This window comes from Diadema setosum, chromosome 11 (assembly GCF_964275005.1).
Source record: "Diadema setosum chromosome 11, eeDiaSeto1, whole genome shotgun sequence".
Taxonomy (NCBI): domain Eukaryota; kingdom Metazoa; phylum Echinodermata; class Echinoidea; order Diadematoida; family Diadematidae; genus Diadema; species Diadema setosum.
The window spans coordinates 37,573,172-37,599,666 of record NC_092695.1 but is presented as its reverse complement, the minus strand read 5'-3'; the positions used below and the strand labels follow the sequence as shown (position 1 = coordinate 37,599,666).

The window sequence follows — 26,495 nt, the reverse complement described above, 5'->3', positions numbered from 1 at the left end:
AATATTGGTCTATGATAAGACATATATACTGGGGATAAAGAAATTATACAAAAAAATCATGTTTTTAGCATATTTCCTATGTATTTCTTTATATTTTGATAAATAGCGCCCTCTATGGGTGACCTTGAAACAACTCAAGTATGCGGTCATGTAGAGTATGAGTTGCTCTACCCATGTGCCAAATATGACGATGAGACATCAAACAATAACAAAGTTATATAGGGGGGCACAATGTGCCCCCCCCCCCTTGGGCCTGGGAAGGGTCAAAATAGCTTGGTTAATGAGTATGAAATTGATAGTGGTGAATGAATTAAATAATTGAATCATTATCGGCGCTTATCATTATGCATCTTTAAATGAAATGTGTTTCAATTGTGGCAATTGATGAGTAAAATCAAATCCAAGTATGAAACCATGAATACCTGCAGAAACTTGAACTATCACTCACTGTGATTTTTACCCCCACCTCCAACTGAGGGAGTTCGTTCACAGCACTAACTTTATACGGTTTTATTTTTTATAAAAAGTTGTTACCATGGGAACGCATTGTTCAACATAGAATAAAGTCATGTTTTGTTTATTAAAAAAATCTGTTCGTCATTAAATTATGTGTCATAATTACGTATCGCAAATCAAGTGCTCAAAAACTGAGGGAGTTGGATGAATAAACTGGTAAGTCCTATGATTTTCATTAAAAAATGATGTTACCATGGCAACACACTGTCCAATATTAATGGAAGAAAATTTGAAAGAAAGGTTTGCACAAATACATATTATGACTGTCACATGTGTCAAATATCAAGTCAAATGCTCAAAAGCTGAGGAAGTTAGCTGAATCCACAGTATTTTTATATGATTTTCATTCAGAATACTCTGTTACCATGGCAACACATTGACAACGATCAAAGAAGAAATTCGCACATCAGTCAATGTACTTTAGCAGTCTCATGTGCCAAATTTCAAGTAAAATGCTCAAATACTGAAGGAGTAAACTGAATCCACAAATTTTTTGTATTATATTCATTGAAAATGCTGTTACCATGGCAACACAATGTTCCATATCTATGAAAGATTGAAGTTTGCACAACTGCATATCATAGTGGTCACATGTGCCAAATTTCAAGCCAAATGCTCAAAAGCTGAGGGAGATGGCTGAATCCACAATAGTTTTGTATGCTTTTTATTCAAAGTCTGTTGTTACCATGGCAACGCATTGTTCAACAATGACGAAAAATGAAGTTTGCACATCTACGTACTATACCGGTCACATGTGCCAAATTTCAAGCCATTGCTCAAAGACTGACAAATTTATCTGAATTCACAATATTTTAGATGCTTTTAAGTGAAAAAAAAATGCTGTTACCATGGCAACGCATTGTTCAACATCAACAAAAGATTAGTTTTGCACATCTACATACTGTAGCGGTCACATGTGCCAAAATTTAGGTCAAATGCTAAAAAACTATACGAAGTTAGATCAATCCACATATTTCTTTGTATGATTGGTATAGAAAAAACTGTTGTTGCCATGGCAACAGATTTCTTCACATCCACACAGGGAAAAAAGCGTCTTGCACAACTACACATTACATTGATCTGATTCTATGCTGAATTTCAACTGCATTGCTTTAAAACTGAGTGTAGTAGTGTAATCCACAATAATTTGTATGATTTTTATGAAAATATGTCGTTGCCATGGCAAAGCATTACGCGATATTAACGAAAAAGATGTCTTGCACATCTACCTTTGACAGTGGTCACACATGCCAAATTTGGGGTCAATTACTCCAAAAATGAGAAAAAAGTTTGATACAATGACTCTCAAAAAGCTATCACATAAACTTAGGAGTGCTCCTGACCACTCCTAGATTTATGTGATAGCTTTGCCAAGTTAGGAGAGACTTTATGTGCTAGCTTCGTTCATGAAATGGTTTGTAGAAAAAGTCTCTCCTAAGTCTGAGTTTATGTGATAGCTTTATGCGATAGCTTTTTCATGAAACGGTTTTTAGCAAAGTCTCTCCTAAGTGTGACTTAGGAGAGAGAAAGTCTCTCTTAAGACTTTCATGAAACGGACCCCCAGCAGCGGCTTCAGGGACAGCGCGTCTCAGGTGATGTGTGTCTTTGCCTGAGACGCGCTGTCTTTGCAGATGTTGTTGTTGTTAATCAAGCGTTTTCGATTGTGAGATCATGTTGTTGCCAAATTTTTACCTCCACGAAATAATCCTTATTACTCTAAAATCTCGTTCTTCAAAGTAATCCCCTTAATCGAAAAAAAGCTACGACTATAATTTTTAAATCTTTTTAAGATAATAAAAATACCACTACCTTTCGAAATGAGTGATGTTCCTAGGTGTACTGAGTTTGTACTTAGCTCTCTTTTGTATCGTCATGTACGGTAGCCATTTTGTGTCCATCTTTATCGCGCGCCTTCGTATCTTATATCTCTACTATCTTTGGTTTACACCAAGAAGAGGCAGGGCTCGGCCGCGGCTCGGCCGCGGCCGAGACCACCTCCAGAGCGAGGCCAAATGCGAGGCCAATTTTGGCCTCGCATTTGGCCTTTTGCGCGTTTACACTGAAGCGGGGCTGGGCTCGGCCGCGGCTCGGCCGCGGCCGAGCCTCGCACTGTAAACGGGGTCATACTTCTTTACTTGTCATTCCAATCTTTACCAATGAACTCTACGGATTGAATGTAAATGTTTGATTTGATATCTGTCACAGTTCATGCTCTTTCTGGAAGTGTAGTTGCAAAGGTAAGGGGAAGTCACCGTAAAGAATATACTCTGCAATGGATAAGTTTTAGGTAATATGCCTACCATTCACTCTCCTACTAGACCTACGTATATGTAGAGTATAATGTGGTCCACAACCCGGAACCGGACCAAGAAACTCGCCCAAATACTGTACTCCTACCTATGGAAAGCAAGGGTAACATTTTCACTCTCAACAACATGTGTTTTATATTATGCATGTGGAAGAAATTAGTGGCGGTTTTGCGTCCTCTTAGAAAAAAAAAAACCAAACAAACAAAAACGAAAACCACACACACACACACACACACACACACACACACACACACACAATCTCACTTTGGATTTCAAATTCATATATCTGTATTCAAACCATCAAATCTACACTTTCAGAACTCTGGATAGAATTTTAACAGACGGGCGATTTCCAAGTGAACCACACAACTGTTGGGTAGAGTGATTACCAAATGCCAACTGAGGTCGGATTAATCTAAAGCAAGTTTTGTGGACTTGCACTCAATCATTTCTTCAATTGATAAAAACATTAGTTAACAGGACTTTTAACCAACTTATGTTGGTAAATTACAAACATCACTCGAAATACACATCAAAAATGTACATACACTAATACAAACCACATATGTCAAATTTAGCACTTGAGACACTAATTCAGGACAATTGTTACATCATACAATCTCATTTGATGTGATCTAATATGGCAGTCTAGTAGAAATAAAGTACAGTGTATATACTGTTAACATTTGCGAAGGGAACAAATATCATATTCTGTGTTTCAACAAAGCTAGCACATTCACATGTAAAAGGAAAATTCACAAGATCTGACACTGTATGAGCAACTTTGTAAATCTGAATGGATACACATGAGTTGTCAAAACAATATAGTAATGGTAATGGATTCTATGAATGATTAAAGTACATGTATGATAATTAACACCAATGTAATTTGTATCTTGGACCAATTTTCTATAAGCATAAATATTCTCATCTACATCTGAAAAAAAAAATTAATTCAGTGAAAATTCCTAGCAGAAATGCACACTTTACAAAATAAAACAAATCAGTTGTTTACATTTCATCTTTCAAACCTCATAAGGACCAATCTTTCTAAGTAATAAGAAACAAAAAGTACTTGTATTACATGTACATGGGTCTAGGGCAATTATCCCCTGGGCAATTACCCCGGACCCTTCCCCTGGCCCTAATCCTAATCCTGAACCTAATTGTGAACCAAATCCTAACCCTAACCCTAGATCTAATCCTAACCCTAATCTTTACTCTTACCTTACCACTAACAAGTATTTAGCCTGTTGGTAATTGCCCTCTGGGGGCAATTGCTCGGATACGCATGTACATACATGTAGGACAGGAAAAAGAGCAGTACAGAGTTCATCAAATGAAGTGAGCAAGAAAGAGGGGATACATAGGGGTTGATGAGGCTTGAGATTTACAATGACATGGATATGTACTGTAGTTACAAACACAAGAAAATCAGGATAAGCAAAGGAATACAACAAAAATGGGCACCTAGGTGCTTGCATGGTTCAATTTAGTATCTAGTCAACAAAATCAACTAACAAACAGAATAGCAACATAATATTACACATATAATGCAATGACCCGTTATGAGTTATCTGACATCAAATACTAACTTAATGCAAGGAAAGTACAAACTGAGTGTTCAAGATTATACATGTAATGAAATATTCGATGCCATGTCACATTTATAGATTTGGGTTTCAAGATAAACTTGAAGCTTTCAAAAATCTGTATTAACATGCTTCAGGTATACTATAAAGTGCTTGCTCTACTGCTAATTATTTTACTCATTGTCATGCAGCATAATACAATATTGCGTCCATACTCCAAAGTCAAATACACACATGTGACAGGTAGTACTATGTAGGTGCATAGTGAAAAGGTGAAATTTCACCACATGATTGAATAGTATGTTGGCTACTGGCCTACCTGGGAGCAATGCAAAGAATTCTTGTGTTGTGGGCCTGTACATGTATATGCTATCACATTTCTCCTGAGTTGAGTTCTAACTGCGAAGTGATACACATTAGCCTAGCTGCCTTGTATGATAATCATGAAGAACTTGATCACTTCTTACGAACATAGATGAAATTGCGTGGGGTACATCTTCACTACTCAAGTACTAAGTACATGAAGGATGCCAGTTAAAGACAATTTATATCTTGTGTTTTCAAATTACCATTCACATTATGAAGACTGAAAGTAGTTTGATCCACAATATTTTGGTTAAATTTTCTATAGATTTTTTTTTCATTACCATGGCAACACATTTATTACATACCACATTTACCTGTAATAGTGGCCACATAATATGTCAAATTCTAGGTCAACTCCTAAAAAAGCAAGAGAGTTGTAACTTGGGTTGGAACCAGGTGCAAGCTTGGTTAGCAACAATAGTGTTGACAGATATTTGGGCCAGGTGAGGTCATTTTGAACTACAATGTAGTTTCCATGGCGATGTCACAGTTTGGTGCTCTATACATCCCTTGTCAACTTGTACACACAATGTGTGGGCGTGGTGTGTAATAATGGAATTAGCAGCTTATCACATATTCGATACTTGTCTACATAATCATAAGTAAAACTAACTCCTTGAAAAGTGAATACGTGTTTCAAAGAAGCATGCATTGACCACTAATAGTATCAATATAAATGTACCTTATCATTCATACCTGGTACAGGTGTATAGTCAAAATACAACAATATTCAAATGGCAAATGGCTTGTGAAATAACATGGTCACTGTTCTGAGGAGACCACAATTAAAGGTCAGTGCCTATTTCCCTGTATGTACTTCTCAAGCAACTGCTGTTTTATTATGCAAACTTGATGACTGACTGATAGAGTGTTTCTCCGCTGGTATAGACAATATTATGAAAGCATAAAAAGCAAGATAGATCTTGTGCTTAGCAAGATAGATCTTGGACTTTAAGGGTGGAGATGATAAATAAATGGTTGCATTATGGTTGACTCGGCAAATTTAGAAAATAAGGGATGGATGCCAAAGTTACAAATCCTCCTTGTTTGTACAGGAGTCCCTTTTAAAATGGTCTCACTGCCATGCAATGTGGCCAGCAGTTGAGATTTAGAACGAAGATCAACTTGAAGACAAGATCAGCTGCAGCCACAATGCCTTGACAAGACTGTGCCCTGTGCTCCACAACTGCAGATACATGTACCTGAAGAGGGTATAATTTGCTTTCTCCAATAAGAAGGATGAAGGGCTGTGACTGCGGATGTTCTGTGTCGACCACATATGAGCAGTTAAAACAGTCCTTCCTGGAAGAACGAAAAAAAGCAAGCATATGTGAAAACAGTGTAAACATTTTGAAGACATATTGATGTGCATTATTTTCTTACGCCTTTATACACATGATATTTCCAGTAATTTTGTATCATATATTCACTAGCAACTCCAGCAAACTAGGAGCAAGAGTGACCAAGAATAGAAGGTCATGCTTTAAAGCTGAAGATCTACTATGCACATACAGGAGTGAGTCAAACATGATATCTGGAAAAAGGAGGCAATATTGTTTCAGAAGGGGGAGGGGAGGTATACAGGCTTGTAAGAAAGCTACAGATCACAACAGAACAATTCACACCTCTGGCCTTCATGGTGCTATTTGTTTGTTTGTTTTTTCCTTGTCTAGCTTAATTTACAAGCTAGAACTATCTTTGCAAAGAAGTGTAACTTTGTCTAAAGTCAATTTTTTTGACCAACCCCCCCCCCCCAAAAAAAAAAAGTAAAATAAAAGTGACAGACAATTTTACATTCAAAGTTACATATGACTTGCATTTTTCATGTCCTCCGAAACTGATTAGATTGGCATGGGCCAATTACTTGACCTACGTTGTAGGCACCTATGGTACACTATAATATACACTATTAAAATGATTGATTGGTCCACGGTGCATATTGTGATATCTGTCAAATGTATGGGATGTTGCCATATACATTATAAAGAAAGAGAAGAATCTACATGTACATTTCCTTGGAATAAAGGGGCAGGGTAAAGATTAAAAGATGTGCCTTCACAGAAATTTGATCAGTGGAAATCAGTGGGAATGCTGAGGGAAGATTGTTACCAGTCAGGGAGACTACCTATTTTGAGGGAAGATTGAAATCCCCCCAAAGAGGGAACATTGAACCGCGAGCAGATGTTACGTAACGGAGCGACGCGATATGGTCAGAGCGAACCGTTACAGATGTTCTTTTTCCAGTCGCTATGAGAATAATTCACTGAGAGGGAGAGAGAGAAACACAGGTACACACACGCGAGCGTACACACACGGAGGGTCATCCGCATCGAGTTGGAGGACGGATCGTTGTGTGTGTAGCTATTTTAAGCGCTCCTCTCTCTCCCTCTCTCCCCCTCTCTCCTCCATCGTTCTGTTGCTGCGTACCCGTGATCAGTGATGATGCTGATAAGCAAAATCCCCAATCACTTACCTTTCGCGACCCCCATGGCAGAAAAAACAATACAGCAAGTGAATTGACCATGCACATCGACATTGTGTTGTTGGAAGGCGGAGCATGGTCGTGCAGACCTATGTTTTGATCGAAGTTAGAGCACGAGGAAGAGACATGCAAGTTTGAAGAACAACAGAAACCTTCACATTATCACAAGACAAGACTGATAGTGAGAGGTAATTATCATCTATTAACTTTATTTCAATTTCAATTATTTTAGTTAAAAGCATTTAAAAGCATATGTGATTGTGACGTGTTGATCAAACATTTCTAGAGACAAAGTGAGGGTGGATGTCGCAATATAGTTCCCTGGTTCATTACCGTGATAGTGTACGTGTGATGTTGCGATGATCTAAAGCTGTTAGATGAGGTAACCTTGTGGTTGCATGAGGCTTGTAACTTTTAACCCAGTGAGCATGATCGCAAGAGAGCAAGAAAGTGTATGAGGACACTGATGGTCATGTAGCAAAAGAAAGAACCCCGGAGCTCCGGCGGTCCGCAGTTGACGTTCGACGGCTGTGCGAGAGCTCCAGCGTCATGCAACCTATTAGAACACCTATGGTGGCGGTCCTCTCTTGCTCTTTTCATTCGGACATTCCACAGAAATACGGGCAAACCAGGAGTTTAGGGGACCGGACTATCTAAGTGCAATACCAGTTCTCACCAATTCTTGTATCATTTGACGAAAAAATAATTGAAATGTTGATAAAAATATCGGCAAAAGCATGACAGGCTACCACAATTCCCATAGACGTTGAAGCTCAGCGGTAACAGCGCTCAGGTACGCACGGTACGTGCGTGCACTGTGTAAACGCGATTCATGCATAGCGCATTGCAGACACACACACAGTCCGTCCCTGTGTTTCGTTGAATAATCGCTGCAAAATAAGAACGCCTTGAAAGAAACTATGACACGGAGATTCAAAAAATACACTTTGGATTCGCGTTTTCATCCTTCAATTACAAATTTTCCTCACTATATGTGAATATTGATTTTTGAAGGAGATAAACTTTATGTATTCGTCTTTCATTGGGTGAAATTTCAATATCAACATCAAATGAGGATTTTTTAAGGTGAATTTTTAAAGACATGCATGTCAAAACGATGCAGTGATAGCCATTGACTTTGTACGCGTCGAGCTTCGGCCAGAGACTGCGGAAAGGTCATGAATAATTCATTAAGTCCAACTTTCCCGATTTTTCGCGAATATCTCCATTCCCTAAAAATCGGCTGTCTCCCTGACTGGTTACAAACCTTGTGGGATTCATTTAAGAGTACATTATATATCTATTCTTGTGTGAAAATTATTTGCTTCAGATTGGTCTCATATTCAAGTAATGTGCAGTTTAATGTTTCCAGGTAAGCGTCCCTGGTCAGTGACGGGGCATTCATCTGCACATTACTTGAATATGCGAGACCGTTCTGAAGCAAATAATTTTCACACAACAGTAGATATATAATGTACTCTTAAATGAATCCCACAAGGATTGGAACAATCATCCCTCAGCATTCCCACTGATTCCCACTGATCGGTTACCAGCCATCCCCTTTAAGTTAAGTTCACTCTTTAGTTCTAGGTGACATACATAATATGTACCTGTGTCGTAATTAGAATTATTAGGTACGGTACAATACATGTACCATCACTTCCAAAATAAAGTTGTTGTTTTTTCCTCCCACAGGAGTAAGGTCAAGTTCTGAACAATGGTTATGGTATTAATGTACTTAGAATGTCAATCTTTTGAAGCACTTTCAGTAAACACTGAAAGCTGAAACTCACAGCTTTCCAGTCAATGAGTGAGCTTGCATATCAAAGCCTGGTCAGGGATGCAGCCTCCTTTGCATGGTCTTTCCGCATTCGCTGAATAGGAGGGCAGCATATTCAATCACTATTTACCTGAGGGTAAATAATATTTTAATATACAAGTGATGTGTTATACAAATGATGTGTTATACAATGCATCATACAGAACGTTATTTCCTTACATGAATAGGGGGAACTTTTTTACTCAGCACAAAGAAAATGTAATATAAACAGGTCTCTTTTAAAAAGCACCTCAGCCCTTCACTCCCATAACCAACACCACATGCAGGAATTGATTGCCTGAACTTTTGATATCTGATTTTTGCTCTTAAATTGCTCATTTTGCAGTACAATGTAAGTGCTACTAATATGCCAAGTGCTTATATCAATGAAAATATTCATGAAAATAAACATTTGCGATTGCTATTACCAACATGAATTAACGCACTGAATTACATGCAGAACACAATAAAGAGGGTCATCTTTCCTACCAAGGAACACAAAGGACTGGCACAGCCTTCCAGAAGAAGTAGTGGCTGCTTCAACCCTTGATACAATATGTCAAAGGGTCAGCAATTAACCAACTACTACATCACTGGCATTTTTCCCCTTAAGAAGAATTGAAAATGAATGAGGGTACCACCTATCGGCACCCTATGGATTTGCAGCTCGTTTATTCCAAAAGTATAAAACAAATTAGCCTAAGTTTTTCCTCAGATAAGCTGTAAATACTGCAGTTTCAAATCTCGTGACCGTTCTGTTGATTCTGAATCTCCGTCGTAAAATTATGCAATTTTAGTGCGTGCGATGCATTTTCTTCGCGCGGCTGAAACTCACAGCTTTTTAGTCAATGAGTGAGCTTGCATATCAAAGCCTGGTCAGGGATGCAGCCTCCTTTACATTAGTAGGGCAGATATGTAACAAAAATTGGTCGAAATGCTCACATCCGGCGGAAAGTATGAAATTTTGCATATAGGGGTATTTTGGGGCGCTGATTTCAAATATTGCCGGATCCAAGAGATCTGACCCCGGGGTCGGCCGCCATTTTGAATTCCAATATGGCCGCCATCACAAAACAAATTCAAAGACCCCTATCTTCAGTTCTCAATGACCTGTGGCACCAAAATTTGGTACACATGAGCGTTTTGACACATTGAATTTGATGACAGATTGATTCGGAGTGTCTGACAAACATCGAATGGCCGCCATTTTGAATTCCAATATGGCCGCCTCGACGAAATATTCAAAATTCCTATCTCGATTTCTAAGTGGTGAATGACCCTGAAATTAGGTGTAAACAAGTATTTTAACATACTGAGTTAAAATATTAACTGATGTGATGTGTCTGACAAACGCAATGCCTGCTATTTTGAATTCCAATGTGACTACGAAGACAAACATCACGACTACCATTCACGGGCATGTCAAAAAGTGCAGCAAAATGGAAGCATAATGCACCTTTCACTGACGTCACAATGTAAATACATCAGCGCGCACTCTATCAGTTACAAATGCGCGCTCAATCAGGTAGCCTAATTTACAAACCCGAGATAGAGATTTTCAACACTCCAACATAGCAAATATGTATAAAAATTCAAATTGGCTGCCGTGCAGCTTGTCAGACATATCAAATAAGTCTGTTATTGAAGTCATCATATCACCATGCTTTTATATATCAAATTCCAATGGCTAATGTCATTCAGAACTGAAGATAGGGATCTTTGACGGCGGCCATATTGGAATTCAAAATGGCGGCCGACCCCGTGGTCAGATCTCTTGGATCCGGCAATTTTTTAAATCAGCGCCTCAAAATACCCCTATATGCAAAATTTCATACTTTCTGCCGGATGTGAGCATCTTTTTCACATATCTGCCCCACTACATGGTCTCTCCGCATTCGCTGAATAGGAGGGCAGCATATATTTTTTTTCCTCTCTCTCACAGTGGCGTCACTACGGCCCTCCGAAATTGTCAAGAATTTGTCCGAAATTGTCAAGCTCGCTCGCATTTTATCGTTATGCCATTCTCCTGATGTTACTGCCAGTAATTGCCAGCAGTTCGCCCGGTGCACCCCCTCATCCCTTATAAATTTCCAAAGCGAAAAAATACAGCTACAAACGGCAGTTTTGGGACTGTAAAATGTCAAAATTTTCAAGCTCGATCGCTCGCATTTAATCGTTATGCCATTCTGATGTTACTGCCAGTAATTGCCAGCAGTTGCGTTCGGTGCGCCCCCCCCCCCCCCACTTTCTCTAAAGCGAAAAAATATAGCTACAAACGGCCGTTTTTGGACTGTAAAATGTCAAAATTTTCAAGCTCGCTCGCATTTAATCGTTATGACATTCTCCTGATGTTGCTGCCAGTAATTGCCAGCAGTTGTGCCCGGTACGCCCCCTTAATTTCCATAGCGAAAAGATACAGCTACAAACGGCAGTTTTTGGACTGTAAAATGTCAAAATTTTCCAGCTCGCTCGCTTCGCTCGCTCGCATTTTATCGTTATGCCATTCTTCTGATGTTGCTGCCAGTAATTGCCAGCAGTTGCGCCCGGTGCGCCTCCCCCTTAATTTCCAATTGAAAAAAATATAGCTATAAACGGCAGTTTTTGGACTGTAAAATGACAAAATTTTCAACCTCGCTCGCTCCGCTCGCTCGCGTTTGATCGTTATGCCATTCTCCTGATGTTGCTGCCAGTAATTGCCAGCAGTTGCGCCCGGTGCGCCCCCCTTAATTTCCAAAGCGAAAAGATATAGCTACAAACGGCAGTTTCTGGACTGTACAATGTCAAAATTTTCAAGCACGCTCGCTTCGCTCGCTCGCATTTAACCGTTATGCCATTCTCCTGATGTTGCTGCCAGTAATTGCCAGCAGTTGCGCCTGGGTGCTCCCCCTTAATTTCCAAAGCGAAAAATATAGCTACAAACGGCAGTTTGGTTACTGTAAAATGTCAAAATTTTCAAGCTCGTTCCCTCCGCTCGCTCGCATTTAATTGTTATGCAATTCTCTTGATGTTGCTGCCAGTAATTTGTCGTTTCACACCGTCATCCATAATCCATGTTAGGAAAACTTAAAATGTTGTTCAATGACTGCGCTGTGGAATGTATCACATTCCGTTATGTATTGTAGCCCCACTAAAGGGCTTTTTACACTTGTAAATTTTTGCTTAGCCCCGGACTATCGGTGGGGCTAAGGGGGGGCCTTAGCCCCACCGATAGTACGGGACTATCCTTAGCCCACTTTCTGTTTACACTCGTTTTTGCCAAAGTGGGCTAGCCCCACCGATAGTACGGTACTATCTGGCCCTGCAAAATAGCAGGGGTTAGCACCGCAATTGCGGTGCTAGCACCGCAATTGCGGTGCCAAGCAAGTGAGTGTAAACAGAACGAAAAAATAATCCTGGGCTAAGCGACGGAGACGAAGTGCGACCCTCACTGACCAATCAGAAACGAGGTAATCAAGTGCTGCCGGTGCGTGCGTGTACGTGTACAGTACACAGCGTAATTATGAATATTCATGTGGTTTGGAAAGTCCGGGGCTAAGAAAGACGAGTGTAAAAAGGTCAGTTTTCTCCTTAGCCCCGGACAAGAGATAGTACGGGACTAATTGGCGAGTGTAAAAAGCTGAAAAAATTGGTACGGGACTAACGATAGTCCTGGGTCAGAGAAAGTCCGGGGTTAAGAAACACAAGTGTAAAAAGCCCTTAAGTTTGCAGACTGACAGCGCACGCTGTTACTTTTCAACACGAGGTGCCCCCCCTCCCCCCCCCCCCCCCCAATGTCTTGACCCACGGTACGCCACTGTTCTCTCAGAAGCATTCCTTGAGTTTGATCATTATGAAAATATGTGCTCTATGTAGTTCATGAAAATCACTGCCGTAGCCAAGGGGGGGGGGGATGGGGGCGGTACCCCCCCCCCCCCAAGATTTGGACCGGGGATTTGGAAGGCGGGAAAAAATGCGTGTATACTGTATGCATGTGTATGAAGCGGGTCTCCCTTTCAACCTTTCATCAAGTAAGATCATATTTTTTTTTCAATATTCACTCAAAGAGTGCACCAGATCGTTGAATTTCAATTTTTAAAAAAAAATGCAAAATCTCTCTTGCTTGGGAGGGGGATACCCCCTCCCAAACCCTCCCCCTCTGTGCCCCTTCCCTAACCTCAGTATTACACTTTTCAGATTTAAAAAAAAAAAAATCTGAATAATTTTGAATGCACAAGACTTATCATTTATATTCCGAAAACTCAAAAGTTCCCTCATGTACAAGGGGAATATCCCCTTTTAATCAACCCTTTCCTCGCTCAGTTCCCCAATATCAGTTGTTGTTTTTGTTATAATTTCCCAAATATTCCACCAAATATGCGTATACGAAATACCTCAATTTCAACTTTAAAAAGGCAAAAGCTCCCTCGTACGGGAAGGGTGGTGATCTGCACTCTCCAACGCCTTCTCCCTGCTCGCCCCCCCCCCCCCCCATACAAGTAGACTGTGGCTACACTTTGAACATAGACAGTTTTCCAAATATGCCACAAAATGTGTGCACCAAAACGTTTAACTGCAATCAGAAAATACAGAATCTCCCTCGTGTAGGAGGGGGAATATAGGGCTTATCCCTTCCCACATCCTCCTGCATTGTCTCCTTCCACATACTTGCTACACTTCTCTGATTTACAAATATTTCCAGATATTCCAACAAAAGTGTGTGCCAGATTGTTGAATTTCAGTTCTAAAACTGAAAAAAAAAAGCTCCCTCGAATATGGGAGAGGTATCTTGCCACCCGGCTCCCATTGCTTGGTCCCTTCTATAGACTTAGTACACTGGTTGGGGAATGACAATTTCCAAATTTTCCACAAAAAGTGTGCTTCAGATCGCTTTATTTCAATTCTAAAAACCCAAAAGCTCTGCGAGCTGGAGGGGTAATCCCCCTCCCACACCCTCCCCCTAAGCGTTAGGTACCTCACTAGACTTTGTATATACACCAAGATGATGCACCCTCGGAATAAGAACTAAATTCCGAGATTTAGCTATTTACACTTCAATGAAAAAGCCCTATTTGTTTCCATTATTCTTATTATTTTCTTTTTTTTTTGGGGGGGGGGGGCACCAAAAAGTTTGCACCAGATCGCTGAATTTCAGGTCTGAAAATGTAAAATCACCTTCGTGTGGGAGGAGAAATGCCCCTTATGTACACCCTTGTGTGCATGCTCTTTCTGTTTGATTGCTTAACAGACAGCGTTCATGATATTCATTGTAAAAATTAATACAAGAAGGCTGTTTAAATGATACCATTTTATAGACAAATTGTTCAATAATAATTTACATCAAAATATACTGCTACCTTGAACAAGTGGGACTGTTTCAAGTCGATAAAACACGCAAAAATATGCATTAAATTGCACCATTTACAACATCATAATGCAAAAACTTCTCAAAGTGGAGGGGGGGGAACACCCCCTCCCCCCCCCCCCCCCCGCTCGCTCCGCTTGCTCGGGCTCAGTCGCATTCATGATATTCAGTGTAAGAATAAATACAAAAAGTTTATTTAAATGATACCATTTTATAGGCAAGTTGGCAAGTTATTCAATGATAATCTACATGTTTGTTTCTTTGTTTTGTTTGATGGATACTTTATTTTCTGCAAATCAATATACATAAGTTACATAATCATGAAAATGTGGGAAACATACAAAGTATATCTAAAACAGAGTCGTTTGACTTGCATAAACAACGGTATAAAAGGAAATTAATGATATAATATACAATATGCATGTCTATGCAGCAGGGATTACAATAACAATTGTAGTTCAGAAGCCAGCTGGAAGCGATTATGCAGAGGGCCGCCATTGTAAGCATTGCTTGAAAAGATGGCCGGCCCGAGGAAAAGGTAGGGACGTACTAGATTCGTAACGATATAAATTCTGCTGCGAAAGTAGCAGGGGAAAATAAACTGATGTGTGATGGTGGTGAATGTGCGTGCAAGTGCTTGAAAGTGCACAAGGACAAATAGGCTGGAATTTAGAATAATAGAATTGGTTTGCTGGAAGAGGGAACGATTTGCGATGTTGCTGTCGGGAGACCAACATTAGTCATATAAATTATTTGTTTTTAGTTCGTATTTGAAGTATACTGTAATAAAATGTGCTTCTTTAAGTTTGCTTTCAATGAAAACAAGGAGGCACACTGTTTCAACTCCTCAGGAAGAGTGTTCCATGTATCCGGACCGTGATGTCTGATCGACTTTTGAGCAAGTAAAAGCTTTGGATTACTTAAATGAAAATCATGGGAACGACGGGTAGGGTATACTCAAAAGTAAGTGAATATTGGTTACTAAGGCATTATGAAAAAATGGTAATAAATTTCGAGTGTGTGTATACATGAATATGGCAGTTAGATATAAATGTATATCATGGGCCTTTAGAGTTTTTAGGCGATAAAATATGGGATCAGTGTGAATCAAGAAATTTGAATGTGTGCATATATACGAAGAGCCTTTTTTCTGGAGAAGAAAAATTGTGTTCAATTTAGTTTTACTATAGTTGCCCCATACAATATTGCAGTACATTATTTATGGTAAGAATAAGGTGTTATAAAACATTACTAAAGTTTGATCGTTAATTAAGTATTTTATTCTCCTAAAACACCAGTTGCTTTAAACATTGCTGTTGTAATATTCTGGACGTGAATATTCCAAGTTAGATTGCTATCTAGGGTCACTCCTAGGAACTTGGTTGAATGTTTCTCAGCAACGTTTGTATCATCAATAGAAATACTTTGAGGAAGGGTGGGTTGGGATTGAAGCGTATGAAAGTGTATAAAACATGTCTTATCAATATTCAATGAAAGCTTGGTACTTCTAAACCATTTCGAGATGTTGCTCAATTCCATATTTAGTGTATCAACCAGTGTTACAATGTCCTTGTGGGAATAAAAAACGTTGGTGTCGTCTGCAAATAAGATGAAGTTTAAACGAGGAGAGGAATTGATAATATCATTAATGTAAATCAAAAAAGTAGGAGCCCGAGGATAGATCCGTGAGGGACACCACATGACACGTTATAATATGATGAGTGACTGGATTTAAATGCAACATATTGTTTTCGATGACTTAGATAACTTCTGAACCACGACAAAGTAATCTCTCTCACGCCATAATTATGTAATTTTTCAAGTAAAATGTCATGATCGATAGTGTCAAATGCTTTACTACGATCCATAAAGACTACGTGCTCCTTTTTAGTAAGCGCATCAATAACATTATCGACAGATTTGATTATAGCATAATCGGTAGAAAATCCCTTCCTAAAATCAAACTGATTCGCATTTAATATTTCATTTTCAATCATGAACGATTGGAGACGCTTGTAAACTACTTTTTCTAGAATTTTTGATATTGCAGCTAACAGTGAGATGGGTCTATAATTTTTCAACATTGATGGATCTTCTCTTTTATAAATGGGGATAACTTTGGCGATTTTAAAGGAGTCTGGATACTTACCGTTAAGTAGGGATAGATTGAATATAATTATGGGTGAGAGGGGCTGCTAGGGGGTAAATTATCTTTTTCAACAAATTCACCCTTAAGTTATCAGGCCCACAGGATTTACATCAAAATATACTACTACCTTAAACAAGTGGGACTGTTTCAAGTCGATAAAACACGCAAAAGCATGCATCAAATTGCACCATTTACAACATCAAAATGCAAAAAGTTCTCAAAGTGGGAGGGGGGGACACCCCCCCCCCCCCCCGCTCGCTCCGCTCGCTCGGGCTCAGTCGCGTTCATGATATTCAGTGTAAGAATGAATACAAGAAGTTTATTTCAGTGATACCATTTTATAGGCAAATTGTTGAATAACAATCTACATCAAAATATACTGTGCAGTTCTGGTTGAGGTGAGGATTTAGCTTTTAATGGTTTGCGAGATATTCAGAATCCACACTATGAGATGTCAAAGAGCATGCAATTCTAAGGGGAATCAAAAAGTTTTGAAATGGCTGAGATATCCAAAAACAAGGTGATCGTAATAAGAGATCCTAATAAAAGACGTGGCCTGTCGCCTTTTATTATTATCACTTTTTTGGATATCTCAGCCTTTTGAAAACCATTTTCATCAAATAAACATTGAATCCTTCTTAAAATTATGTGCTCTTTCATATTTCATAAGAGGTTTCTCATTTTCTCACTTAGGAATGATATAAACCTGAATCCTCACCTCAACCAGTACTGTACAGTCCCTTTAAACAAGTAGGACTGCTTCAAGTCTATACAACACGCAAAAACATGCCTCAAATTGTACCGTTTACAACATCAAAATGCAAAAAGTTCTCACCGTGGGAGGGGGGACACCCCCCCCCCCCCTCCACATCCTCCGCCCACTCCCCTCTCGCTCGCTCCGCTCGCTCGGGCTCATTCGCGTTCATGATATTCAGTGTAAGAATTAATACAAGAAATTTATTTAAATGATACCATTTTATAGGCAAATTGTTCAATAATAATCTACATCAAAATATACTGCTACCTTAAACTAGTAGGTCTGTTTCAAGTCGATAAAACACTCAAAAACATGCATCAAATTGCACCATTTACAACATCAAAATGCAAAAAGTTCTCACCGTGGGAGGGGGACACCCCCCTTCCACACCCTCCCCCCCCCCCTCGCTCGCTCCCTCGCATACTAATCGCCCCCCCCCCCCAAAGATCAAATCCTGGCTACGCCGAAGATAAAAATGTACTTTTTTTTTTAGATGTGCTTCTGCTTTTTTACGACAAATAGATTATGTTTACACCAAAACATCAATGCACACTGGTCTGAGTCTTGTTATTACTTTGATTACAAAAAAAAAAAAAATCAGTAAAGAAAATAGATCACTGAATCATAAATGTATACATAAATAAGTATACGTGTATTTACACACGCACACACACAGATGTATCATACATATATATATATATATATATAAGTGCGCTCAAGGTAAATGAATATATATATATATATATATATATATATATATATATATATAATGTAATATATGTTTACGCAAACCTTAGATCATATATATCTGCAAAGACGACCTTGGGATCAACGTCGAGAAGGGAGACATCGATCGTTGCCACCGACTGGGACCCATGGCCGGAGGGGCGAAAAGGAGTCAGGCGACAACCAAGGCAAAAAAGCAGCACCGCGATGTCATCGTGAAATTCGCGACCTACCGCACGAGAGACGAGGTGTACAAAGCACGATTCAACCTGCGGAAAGCAACTAGTAAGTCAAAAACCGTCTACATCAATGAAAGTTTGACACAAGGTCGCTCGAAACTCTACTGGAAAGTAAAGAGGGGTCTAGACAGCAGAGATTTCAAACTTTGGACACAGGACGGGAGGATTATTGTCAAGAAACCAAACGGCGAGAAGATCACAATCGTCAGAGAAAGAGACTTGGTGAGATTGAATCTAAACACGTGAACACTGAACTCAGACTGATTAGAAACGTCTGAATGGTAATGCTTACTTGAGTACATTTTGTGCAATACCTTTGAATAATCATTTTCGTGATTTATTTGATTACATGTTTCATTCTTTTGATGTTTGATGTGTTTGACGATCTATTTTGATATATCAATTTATGCCAGTTAGGTTTCCATGTGTGTGTTGTAAAACACCAGTAAAATGTAATCAGAAAGCATTGCTCTGTACAGTGTGTAACAAGTGGGTTCATATTATATGTGCCGGTATAACTCAAGCTCAGTACGATGACAAAAATGAATGTTTTGAAAACTGGACGTGTTCCATGTGTATTTTTGAAGAATTGCCATTTTTCGAACAAGATCTGAAAACTCCTGAAACGGCTATCCCAAAATTAGAAAAAGTTAAAGAGCCCGAGAATGATGTTACGTTGCCTAAAAATGCTATTCAACTTAACAGCACAAATAATAATGGTCTGCTGATTGCCCATCTTAATGTTCGAAGTATACGGAATAAAAAAGAGGACGTGGATAATTATATTAAGAAAGAATCAGTTGATTTGTTTACACTTTCCGAAACACGGATTGATGACTCCATTCATTCAAGTGTTTTGGAGATTTCTGGTTATATCCTGGAAAGGAGAGATCGGGATAACCATGGTGGTGGAGTAGCGTGTTATTTAAAAGAAAACATGTCATACGTTAGACGTAAAGATCTTGAAAATAATGATTTGGAAATAATGTGGTTAGAAATCAAAGTTAAAAATCATATGTCATTTTTTCTCGGTGTGATATATCGAAAACCGGATTCCCCTTGTTCGACTTTTTTCAGTAGTTTGGAATCGAATTTAGAGCAGGTTTTTTCTTTCTCTGATAACGTTCTTATACTTGGAGATTTAAATTGCAACATGTTAGCAAAAAGTTCTTTGTCAAACAAGATTAACGAATTGTGCTCAGTGTTTAACCTTACGCAGCTCATCAAGGAGCCTACGCGAACAACTCCCTATAGCTCCACATTGATCGATGTTATTTGTGTGTCAGACTCAACGAATACTTGCAAGAAAACAAACTGCTATCGCAGAGGCAATCAGGTTTTCGCAAAAAGCATTCAACGGCTACATGTTTAATTGAAATTACTGATTTTTTGCTAAATAACCTTGATTCTGGCCTTATAACAGGTGCAATTTTCTTAGATCTAAAAAAGGCCTTCGATATTATATCGCATGAAATCCTCTTATCAAAAATGCCTTACTATGGCATAACAACAACTGAACTACAATGGTTTTCATCTTATCTTTGTAGCAGACAGCAATGTGTTTCTTTTCAAGGAGCCCTGAGTGCTTTTGAGAAAGTTACCTCTGGTGTCCCCCAAGGCTCCATTCTGGGGCCCTTACTTTTTTGTTTATTTATCAATGATATGTGTAATTTATCTTTTGAAAATCAAACTAAAATCACCCTTTACGCTGATGACACGGCATTGTTTTGCAAGGGAAAAAATATTGTTAGTGTTCAAATGACCCTGCAAAAGGAATATAATTCATTGTGTGAATGGTTCAGAATTAATCAAATGAAAATCAATGCCACAAAAACAAAAGTTATGGTTTTTGGAACCAAACGTAGAATTAGAAACCAGATTCTAAGAATTACTCATGAAGAAGATTACCTTGAAATCGTTACAAATATTAAGTACCTTGGTGTAATTCTTGACCAGAGTTTAAACTGGTCATTACATGTATCTAATATAATTAGAAAAGTTAATCGAGCAATAGCATGTATCAGGAGGATAAAGTTTTTTCTAACAGAAACAATTCTGGCACAGCTGTATTACTCATTTATCCTACCTCACATAGATTATTGCTCGGTGGTTTGGGGGAAGTGTAACAAAACAGACCTTGTCAAATTGCAACGAACCCAGAACAGATATGCAAGACTGGTTTTAAATGCGGACTACTCAACTACCAAAGAAACTCTTTTGAATAGACTTGGGTGGCAAAGTGTCGACAGTAGAATCAACTATCAGTATTGTATTTCTGTTTTCAAGATACTTAATGACTTAGCACCGTATTACCTGAATGATCTTGCCACAAAACGTCCTATATATTATGTCACCCGTCATTCTACTCTAAATCCACTGTTCATTCCAAAGCCCAACACCGAATTTAAAAAGCGATCCTTTTCTTTCATAGCACCCAGTATTTATAACAAACTCCCAACCCACATTCGAACGGCAACAACACTCATCTCTTTTAAGACCCAAATACAATCAATCAACTTATAAGTGCAGATTTGACGCAAATTCTGGTTCATTCATTCTTACAGTTTTGCGCACTAACTGTAGCCACAACTGTTATGTGGCAGGTTGGTTACCCTGTCTTGTTAATGTAGCATATTGTTCTGTTATGAGCTTAGTTTAATGGTTTCTGTCTCGTTTGTTTGTTTGTTTGTTTTCCTGTTTAGTTGTTATTGTGTTTTGACTTGGTATATTTTGGTTTTGATGTAATTATTATTTTTTTGTTTACACTTATGAAAATATGTTTTCGATGTGTAATTGTTATATTTATGTTAACAGGGCTCTTTTTAAAAGCAGGCCTTTTGGCTCTGAAAAGACTACCCTGTTTTTAAAGAAGACTGAATAAATAAATAAATAAATATAGCTTTATTTCTTGTTGGCTGACCTAGATAAAAAAACAAAAAACACAATGAGTTATTTCCGTTAAGACATCAGGACGTCGAAAGTGCACGTAGCAGGTGCGGACAGAACTCACGAGATAATTAACAATGTACACTGGGGAGGGCGCTTTTTTTACTACATCATCATTATTGCACCACGAATAGGGAGGAGGGTTCCAAAGTTCACCGTGAATCAACGCCTTTATTGGACCGTAACATGGCCTTTAATGGAAAAAAACTCATCAATTTTCGTTTGAATGTGCTAAATCATTTTCTGCAATTATGCCTTTCAATGACTATTCGTGATTTTTAAACGAATTAACGTAAAGGGTTTCAATGTTCACGGTGGATCATATTTTTTTTTTGGACCATAACGTAGCCTTTATGACTTTATGACTTTATGACTTTCCAAGGATGACTATTCATCATTCGTGTTTGAATCAATGAAATCATTACATTCATCTCATTTTGACACTTTTGGAACTAAAAGCCGCAAGTAATCGGGACAAGGGAATTAAAATGCGAATGAGACCTTGTGAACACAATACAGGCTTTTTATAATGTTTCGCGACAGTAGCGGTAGACGGAAACCGTGTAATGTAAATCAATGAACACTCGATGAAGCCGGTTTTCTTTCATGTTTAAAACATGTTTTTATTGTCATTTGATTTCCGCCATGGGAAAGAACATCAGCATATCACACAAAGTGGAATACTAGTAGATGCTTTTTCTACTAGTATTCCACTTTGTGTGATATGCTGATGTTCTTTCCCATGGCGGAAATCAAATGACAATATATATATATATATATATATATATATATATATATATATATATATATATATATATATATATGATACGCGTGACGTCCGGTGACGACACAAATGTAACTGGGGTTACAGGGTTGATAGGATGACAACTCCTTTTAGTTGATCTTTATTTCACTGAACATTGTCGAGGGCGTCTCTCTCACTGACATGGACTATATGAGTGCATAATGGTTTTTGAGATATTAAATGTCTTCGTGCTATTTCATTGTTTGTTTCTGTATCTGTTCTTCCACTCTTGCCTGTGTATTTTCTTTTTTGCGTGTGTGGCGGGTACACGACATAAGGAGGGGGGGGGGGGGTATATCTTTCTGTTGTTGAGGCTACCACCAGAGCTACCGTCCCAGACGGATCATACCATAGTTTACCCTACATGAACAGTTTGATATAAAAAAGAAAGTCTGTAGGACAATAATAAAATCCCCCGACCTTCACAAAACATCAAATGTTAACCACAATGTGCAAGAAACCACGTTCAAGGTATGTATATATATATATAAATATATATATATATATATATATATATATATATATATATATATATATATATATATATATATATATTATAGTGAATGAGTATATTATAGTGATCTGCAGTGGTGAAGTCAAAGCTAACCCCAAACCTGAATCTCCAACGGATGATTGACCTCAAATCCAGATATATTTTTAAAGGGATTAATTAGAAAATTGTATTCATTCATTCATTCATTCATTCATGAAATTGTATTCACTCGTTCAGTTTCTTTCTCTGTTGAATCTGCAAGAAACCATGTTCAAGGTATGATGATACCCAGATGTATTTTTAAAGGGATTAGAAAATTGTATTTCTGATTCTATGTGATTATTGTTTATGTTACATGTATATTCCTCATTCAGTTTAAAATCTTTCTCTGTTGAATATACGTAAATGCCTTATGTTTTTTGTGTATATCTTTATCATCGAAGTTTTTGTGTATATAATTCTCATCTAAAACATTTCTTCTCATGTTTATTTTCTTCTTATGTATCTGTACTGTTTGTTTATATTTCTCATGAATGGGATCCCTCTGTAAAACAGCGGTGATTTGATAACAGCGCTGAGTAGGGTCATCCCTCAGTTAAAATTCTATTTTATGTGATATATATTTGTTTGTATATCTTTTTAATGATGAAAAATACAGCCATACAGTACAATACAATCCTGTCAAACGGATTGAGGAAACAACCCGTATTAGGATCTCTGTTATGATTAGGCACAATATGCGTTTTATGGTGTTAAAGTTTTCTATAGTTTCTTTCCCCTCCTCTTTCACTCTATTTTGTTCACCTTTGATTTAATCTCTTAATCTACATGAGTTTACTAGTACCGTGTCAATTTATCATTTTTTGTTTATAACACGCAGTATTGATTTCGATGTGCATAATGATCGTTTTTTAATATAAAAATACTCTAATCTGCTGCGCGGCTGCCATATTAATGCAAACACGAGATGTGCATTCTTTTAACAACGCCAAAATATTCACCCACTGAGTGCACGTCACAATAAGGTTACTCACGGTCACATGATCTGCACTTATTTCAAGATATGGTTGCTTTCAATTTCAGTTTAGTTTCATATAAAAAAAAAGAAGATATTTCGAGGCCCCCCCCCCCCAAAAAAAAAAGAAATACATGCACAAAACACGTCTCACGAATGTATACAGTAAAGATTGTATATACTTTAAGGGCCGGGGGCGGAATCCGCCCCCCTCGACGTTTCGCGCTATAATTCTGTAACGCAAGAAGACCTCGTCGCGAGGCTTCTTGACTTTATTTGTTCAAGTCTCGCACAACTTTTGAGACCAAATTTGCAACGTCCGTGCATACTCTTAGGAAGCCACGCCCATTTTTGTAACGGAATGTCGCCCCAAAACGGGCACAATTTTGTGATTTTGTGTACATTTCCTATGGAAAACAGTGCTCTGTCATGAAAGTCATAAAAACCTGATTATTTTTACAATTAATCGCTTTCATTGATTAATTTTGTGCTAATTATGGTAGAAAAGTGGTCAATGACAATTTCCAATGAAAAAACAAAGAAAAAAACAAAAGTTGAAAAATAAGGAAATAGGCCTACGTAAGAAATTCTGAAAACAATAAAATACATAAGAATTGAAATGAGTTTTGGAAGTTTTTGTGATGTACAATTGTTGAATATGCTATGTGTTGATTACAAAAATTAGACTCTTAATGCTTTTAATTAGGCTAAAATATGATCTTGAGCTTAATTTGCATAATTAATTAATTAAAATTAGAAATTGATTGTTTCAAAAAATCTTATGACACAATCTTGTTGATTATGACGTGGGTCTCACGCATGCAAAATTTTATCGCGATCGCACCACCGATGGCCGAGATCTCGGGGGGGGGGGGGCGGAATCCACCCCCCCCCCCCCCCCCCCGTCTGAAAATAAAAAGGCCAAAAAAGCCCGGCCCTTTTAGGGTTAACCGCCATTATGCTGATATAACAAATGCAATTAGCAGGGAGCAGAGACAGCGAGATAGAAACACGAAGGAAACCTATAAAGGAAAGCTAAAGCTTGGAGAAATTGCAGGTTTCCAAGGAAATATGAGTCCTCAACATGATAGAGATCGGAAATGATTTGAAACAGACCAAAGTGAGTCAACTTACTATAGAAACTGCACACAAACAGTATACGATAGTAATAGATAGTACATGGAATCTGACAATGTCTGAGTGACTATTATACTAATCCAGAGTAGTTATTGAATATGACTTTGATTAACGTTTAACAAAATAAAGAGATGTACTCTGAGTTATTTCATGGGACAAATAATTTCATTGTTTATATAGACATATTTACATTTCTATCAAAAACAGTTCGAGTACGTGAGAGATATCATTGATATAGTAGGATATTCTGCCGATTGGGATATTATGAACCAAATGGTTTCTTTTAAACATAAACCTATTTGAAAAATTGTTTGCAGTTTATTATTGTGGATAGAAGGTACACAAATATTCCCAAATTATAAACAAGCAATTCATTTACCATATGGATTTTATTCCTGCAAAATTATTCATTCCTATGGGACGGAGACTACCAGCGTGATTAATAATTCGAATAACACGTTCTTTTTCTTCGAAGCTTGTTTTAGGGGGTGGTGAATAGGTAGTCCTTAGTCACTCTGTGAAAAATACTCAACGGTTTTCTAATCCAGCTTATGTAACTCAGTTGAAAAAAAGAAAACAACAGGAGATCAGATTTCGGGAGTTACACCTGAATTCGAATGGTTAGCTATTCACTGTCTCTTTAAACAGAGTATAACGAAGTGTATGCCTGTGATTATGGCACCAGCAAGCAAAATCACCCGCCTTCTCGTTCTAGTAAAATATCGGCTGACACTCCTGTAACCTGCTTCTTTCCTCAAATAATTCCTGCAAAATGTCCCGAGTTGTCTTCCCGCGAAAACCAGCACGCGGAACACGAGGTAAATGGAGAGAGCCAGAAAGCCATAGACGTCTAGCGATGAGGACTGCCAAAAGTGCAAGTCACAGCTAGATGGTCGTAAGTAACCTCCGCCGTGTTGCAGAATGAGTTCGATCCAGTGCACTGAGAGATCCAGGGGACGTAGAGGGCGCTCCTTCATGATCGCTGAGACTCGCCGAGCATTGTCTCTGAAGCTGCAGTTGAAAGGAAAACGGCTCATGATTATGAACATGTACAGTAGCATACTATTTTTATACACTGATATTCAAATGATTAGTTAATATCAAAAGTCCGTTATGTCTCAGGAAAGAGAATTTCAAACCAACATCGTAATATTATTGAGTAGCTGAAGAGCAATGTATCACTGCTTACATTTTATACTTGGGCCTATAATTTCTAACAAACATCAAGTTGACAAAAGAACATGATTTGTCTAATGTATGCCTTGTATTTTGTTTCCCTCTTTCGTTTTGGATGGAAATGAATGAAAACTGCATTGAATTGACTTTGTGAAATTCTCGTCCATAGTGTACATGTTGTATGGGTTTAAAGTTCTATTTTTTGTCGTTGCTTATATTGCCTAAAAGACTAAAGCAAGAGGCGGAGAAAGCCTGTGAAAACACTGATAAGTAATTTATATGTTGTCTGGTGGAAGAGTCTGTGAAATGATCGTCTTGGTCACGTGACAACAGCCATTATCACATGTTCATCTACCTATGATTATTCATGACCTCAAGGATGGAATGGGAAATCCCCTCGCTCGTAGCGCGGGAAAGGTCTGCAGACAGCCCGAGACCGCGCTCGAGCACACGAGCCGCTACATCCCAGCCTTCGGGGGCTGTGGGAATGACAATTACTGGTACGCCGTGGTAAACGGCCTCGTAGAGCCTGTTCGTTTCTCCTGAGAAGATGAGTAGTTTCACCGCCCCGTGGCCTGGAAATAAAGTGAAATAGCGGACAGGAGATGAGCAAAATGAATTTACATG

General features: G+C 38.4%; 2 protein-coding genes across 2 annotated transcripts in view; one reads left to right on the top strand and one right to left on the bottom strand.

Moving 5' to 3' along the window:
• Positions 1 to 26,495, top strand: part of LOC140235513 (microsomal glutathione S-transferase 2-like) — a 245,675-nt gene that overhangs the window by 127,595 nt on the left and 91,585 nt on the right. The gene's annotated exons all lie outside the window — the stretch shown is intronic.
• LOC140235475 (UDP-glucuronosyltransferase 2C1-like) overlaps positions 1 to 26,495 on the bottom strand; it is a 214,040-nt gene that overhangs the window by 180,298 nt on the left and 7,247 nt on the right. The gene's annotated exons all lie outside the window — the stretch shown is intronic.